Genomic DNA, 5661 nt, shown 5'->3' with positions numbered 1-5661 from the left:
TGACTGCTAGCCTGCAGATGACAGAAGCCAGGGTTAGCTTGCTAGTTAATGCTAGCTAACACGTTAACTAACATCAGTTGACATTACTTTCCGCAGTGCAAGGCTGGTGAAATTTGGTCGCTAACAGGTTTTCATTTTAAATCAATGTGGCTACTGGACAGTTAGTTTACTACTTATTACTTACGCTTTGGGTGGGGAAAAAGCTCCTGACGTCGTTTTTTTGGTGGCATGATATCTGTAAAGTACAAAACGTGTTGGCATGGGAAAAGTACTTTATGTATGCTGTGCTGTGCAGGCAATAGAGGAAAGGGAGTAAAGTCATCTGAAAGACTACATTTTTGGCCCATGCTTGAGGTATGGACTGACAGCCTTGATAACTTACTCATCATTGTCAGCCGATCAGCCCTTGCCTCCGTGTCTGTAGTCTACACTGGCAGCTCGATATTTGCACGTAAGGTGAGCCTTCAGATAGCCCCTCCCTTTCAGCCAATCAAATGCTAGCATGCCTAAATCCTGGAGCTTCTGGGAGAGTATGCTATGGAATTTACCTGACTTCACTCCAAAGATAATGCGAACGGGTTCACGCAAATAATGATCATGATCACAATTCTGCCCTCCCAAAATATTGGTAGGGAGATGTTCCTACCGTCCATATGCAAATCTACGCCCTTGACTGCAGGTAATGGAATTTCTTAGTCTTCTCCAATTTTACTGATAAAAATAAGTCATCTAGACATAGTTTTAAGGCCTATACCCTAAATAGATGCCATCTGAATGAAACCTGTAGTCAATAAGTCAATTGTGTGGTGCTCTGTTTGCACTGTAGGTACATTACTGAGCTCCTAGGTGGTGAAAAGTATGTATCCTGCTCCGTGGTGCTGCAGCACTATGTCATCTCCTGCGTACAATGGAGGTCTCTGATGTTGACCCTGCCAACATAGCGTGCTTCAAAGCTGCATTCACAAAGGACCTAAACAGGCAAAAGGAGAACTCAAACCTATGGTGGTTAAAGGTGGCAACCGCTCTAGATCCTAAGTTCAAAAACCTTAGGTGCTTGCCCAGGGCAGAGATGGGAGAGGTATGGCAAAAGCTGAGTGAGATGCTGAAGGATAGAGAACCTGCACCACAGACCTCTGGAAAAAAAAGTGGAGTCAGAGCCACCAAAGAAGAAGATGGCCCTCCTACTCATGGGATCAGATTCAGAGTCTGATGAAGAGGTACTGTCTACAGATAAATCTCTGAAGATGGCCCTCCTACTCATGGGATCAGATTCAGAGTCTGATGAAGAGGTACTGTCTACAGATAAATCTCTAGAGAGGTACAAGGCAGAGCCCTGTGTCAGCAGAGAAATATGTCCACTACAGTGGTGGTTATCACAAGCAGGTACATAAGGTAAGCTGGCCCATATTGCAAAAAGTTACTTGGCTACACCTGCCTCAACATTGCCATGTGAGAGACTGTTCTCTTTGGCAGGCCACATTCAGCAGAAGAAGAGGTCAGCTCCATCATCTGAAAATGTGAACAAGCTAGTCTGCATGAGCAAATATTCAAATTATTCAAAATATTCCTGAAGTTGCATGAGCAACTGGTTGAAAGAAGAGTGTAGACTATGATTGGTTGACAGGAGGCATGTTGTACAGATGCACACTGACTGAAGTAATTATCTTTAACCAAGAATGTAGAGATTGTTCACACTGTCTCTTCACAGACATTATGGCATTCCATTTCTAAAATAGGCCTGCTTATTGTTGAATTGATTTGAGTTGATGTTACTATGCCAAAAAACTTACAGATAAGCGATTTGTGACTTTGGAGCAGACATTACTTTGCAACAGTTGTTGGTTTCTGCTAAATATGTCTGAAGTTCAAATGGGTGCCTCAACAATTTAAGATTGTTATTGAACACTTATTAAACATGTTAATGGCTGCGATAATACAACTGAAGAATCTGTTTCCTTAAAACAGTTTCTCGTGCATTCATTAATTTCAACACTGCACGTTTACAAGTAAATCCTAGTATTTTAAATTTGCGATTAATTACAGCCCATGACTGTGATTAACTCGATTGAAATGTTGAATTGATTGACAGTACTACTCTTAATATAATCCAGGTTCTTATGTAGTGCAGCTACTGTGATCTGGAATTACTGCGCCCAATATGTTTGTGACAAGATACCCAGAAACAGCGTATTAAAAAAACTCCCACGTTAATGAATAAAATACGAATAAAAGTTCTGACTTTAGTACAGTAAAGATCAGGGGAGAGCGCGAACGCAGTCCCCCACTACCACAAATTATGCAGTCGAGATTCCCACATTTGGGGAATTCGCAGGGGTCAGCACAACCGGAGTGCAATGGCTGAGCCTCGCCCTGGGTGAACCACCTTCATGATCATGGTATCTCCCCTGCCAGGTAAGTATGAATTACAGCTCCAGCGGCTACCGACTGCACCACAACACACACGGTTCACCATCATGGTGAAGAATGTAGCGCTAAGCATTATACACAAACATCCAAGTGTAAAACACGACAGTCTAAAAGTACTGAAACACACACCATGTTTATATTACACCTAACGTCGTGTGGTCGTCTATTTTCTTAGCAACAAAACGATATAATACTTCCCATGATGCACTGCTTCTGAATATGTAAATAAGATCCGCTATGTTCAAGAAACGGCTTTTGTAATTGTAGCATGTACACTAAAATCACAACAGTCAGTCCAGGAGAAGCAGCGTATTGCTACACGGTAAGTCATGAGAGTCAGTAAAAAAAAAAAATCAACAATTTTATTAAGGTTGTTTGAAAGCCTCGCTACAGTTAGCCCCGCCCCCTCGGTGTGCAGGTCAGCCAGCGATTTACAGCCAAAATAAAATGACGTCTCTACAAGAAATCTCACTTCCATTCACTTAATTACCAAATAAATAAGGAACTGAGGTAGAAAATCAGCTTTATTCAAGTGACTATATAACCACAGTCTATGAACAAAGAGCTGAACAAAACTCGCATGAAGGTAGAAGTTTCTGTCCGACCGGCTATGGGAGTCCGGATATATAGTTCCGGATTGATAGTTCCGTCTGCCACAAATTATGATTGGGGTGGGTAATAGATTATGAATAAAAAATTGATAAGTTAGTAGTTTATATTAATATTACGACGAATTTGAGCCGTTGGATAAGTTAAATTAAGCCACATGAAGCGCAAGAAATTGATCTTTTCGTTGTAGAACTACAATGCGTGTTTTAACTCACTTAAAAATACAATAATTTAACCTTTAAACATGATTTGGACACGCTATAAAAGTCAGGCTTCCAATAAAGACAGCTGTTTTCCTAGGATTTTTAAATAAATGATTTTACTGTGCGGTAGTCATGTACAGTTAGGCTTAAAACTGCAGACAAACGTTGGAGTATCGAGTTTGGTTTTCATGGCAGAGAAATGAAGATGTATATAAAAGTACAGACTTGTACGAACTCCACACTGGTCCTGTATGAACAATTAACAATCCTTTTCGTTAGTGAACTATGAATTCAGCGTAAACTGTGAATTCAGTCAGATCATAAACAGCTTAAATACAGGAAACGCCACAAACAAATTAAGCACAAGTATAGCGCCCACTTCCATGTAATGAACTAACACCACAGACAGACAGACAGACAAACATTATCTTCTTTGACAGTATAGAGGGGGTGCACCGTTCCCGGAAGTACTGCAATACCGGGTCGATGCGTGGAGTGGACGGAGCAAGCCCCTATTCCATCTCCCTATTCCAAAAATCAATTTAATATATGGTCCCCGGGTAGGGGACGTATCAGATATTAAACTGATAAGAACAGATACTACACTTGATCTTAGCCAAAAGGCCGAGAAGCGATACCGACTACAGCACACAACAAACGGGGTCATTCTACAGGACGGTAAACCCGAGGGCGGCAAAAGCTGATTACTCTTAATATTGTATAATAAACCAGTATAAAACGTGACAAATATATGGTTTACTCTAATATTAGCGAACAACAAGGCGATTTAAGTGACAGTTAACACCAAAACAAAAAGGGAAAAGATAATGAATGCAAAAAACTGCCCAATCAGAGACGAGAAAACAAAATCTTCCGCACTACAAACTCACACTGGTTTAGAAAGTAGTTTTTAAAAACAAACATTTAAACTGGATAAATATCCTTCCATTGTAACGACCAACACAAGACAAACCAAACGTGTGGAATTTAAAAAGATGTTAAAGTTGACCTGACTTATGTAGCATTGCCTCTCAGTGGCCAAATGTAGTATTGCAGGAGAAAATAAATCAGGGGGGAAAAAAGGCTACAAGCATATTACCTATAACTGTGTACAACTTTTTCACGAGGACTTCTTGGCGAAAAGAATCTAAATTGTGGGCAGTAATATTAATAAATGTAATCTAATCACAGAGCAAGAGGTCAGAATTACCAAACACGTACTGAATGCAAAGTTCACCAAAAATACTTATTGTAATTACCAAGAAAATCTTCATGTTTGCTGGTGGTACAAAGGGTGAACATTTTTAGCAATAAAATTCTCTCCACTTTTCTAAAACAAGAACAACGGTCTCCTCGGCCCCAAATTTACTTAAAAGGAAAATAAATTCGTCTTTACACATGCATCACTCATCCGCCATTTTCAAACATCACTTTATAGAGACTTACTTGACCATATACAGCACTACCTACCTTCATTTCATTTATTCTGGACTTGCAGCATTTACCACCAGAATGCATCAAAGGAAACTTATGTCTCCCCCCAAGAAAAAAAAAAAAACCCAAAACCCTAACATACTATCGCGAGTATCTAAAAGGACAGTCTCAATCCAAACTCTTCCGACAGTAAAATTTTCAGTAAGAAAAACCATACAAATTATAAAAAATCTGTTTTACAGTTTGCCACTCTTACTATTTGCACGTATAAAGTAATTAGCTTTAATTACTCTACTTATTAGTCCTGGTATGCGAAAGTTAGTAAAATATGTAGCCTTTCATTGAATATTGGCATCACCTGCTGCTACAGAATCCAGTTCATCTCCACAACAGCGCCACCTAGATGTTTAATTCATGTCCAACAACATTATGATGATGATGTTTTTAAATTACTGCTGCAAATTAGCACACAGGCTCATATCCCTGATCCTAGAATACCCCCTGTCCTATACATTTGAACGGTTTCCCTGCTCTGATCAACTCAGAGGCCTGATAATTAGCCAATCAGGTGAAATATGAGCATGAAAAAAAAACCCACTAAACAGGTGTACTTCAGGACTATGGTTGGAAACATAGAGGTTAACGAATGAGTGCCTAGGGTCGTTTCTGTCTCTCTGTCCCCTTCCATGCTCCTCTGAAATGTCAATCACACTTAATAAGGCCTGGTCACCCCTTAAAGCTTACCCATTTTCAATTAAATATAAACTACATAATATTAAATTACACCACATTGTATAAAAACAGCTCTAAAGTATGAATTAAATAGTTTACTGCACTAAATATATATTTTAAAACATCATACTTATATCAAGGTGTGTATCAAATTGTCTTCCTGAAAACGAGACTGACACTCCTTGTAGCTAATGCTTGAACTACTATTGCTAATAAACAATCAACAATGCCAAACATTTAACTAACATTGGTGTTG

The 5661-nt window shown here is 39.4% G+C and overlaps 2 non-coding genes across 2 annotated transcripts; both read right to left on the bottom strand.

Moving 5' to 3' along the window:
- Positions 1–2256: 2256 nt before the first annotated feature.
- LOC124628453 (U1 spliceosomal RNA) lies at positions 2257–2420 on the bottom strand. The gene has a single exon (XR_006982990.1). It is a non-coding gene; the product is annotated as a U1 spliceosomal RNA (small nuclear RNA).
- Positions 2421–3684: 1264 nt separating this feature from the next.
- LOC128633509 (U2 spliceosomal RNA) lies at positions 3685–3875 on the bottom strand. Its single transcript, XR_008396932.1, has one exon. It is a non-coding gene; the product is annotated as a U2 spliceosomal RNA (small nuclear RNA).
- Between the last annotated feature and the right edge of the window lie 1786 nt (positions 3876–5661).

Source organism: Ictalurus punctatus, chromosome 8 (genome assembly GCF_001660625.3).
Source record: "Ictalurus punctatus breed USDA103 chromosome 8, Coco_2.0, whole genome shotgun sequence".
Classification (NCBI taxonomy): Eukaryota; Metazoa; Chordata; class Actinopteri; order Siluriformes; family Ictaluridae; genus Ictalurus; species Ictalurus punctatus.
This window is presented reverse-complemented; position numbering and strand designations above follow the sequence as displayed.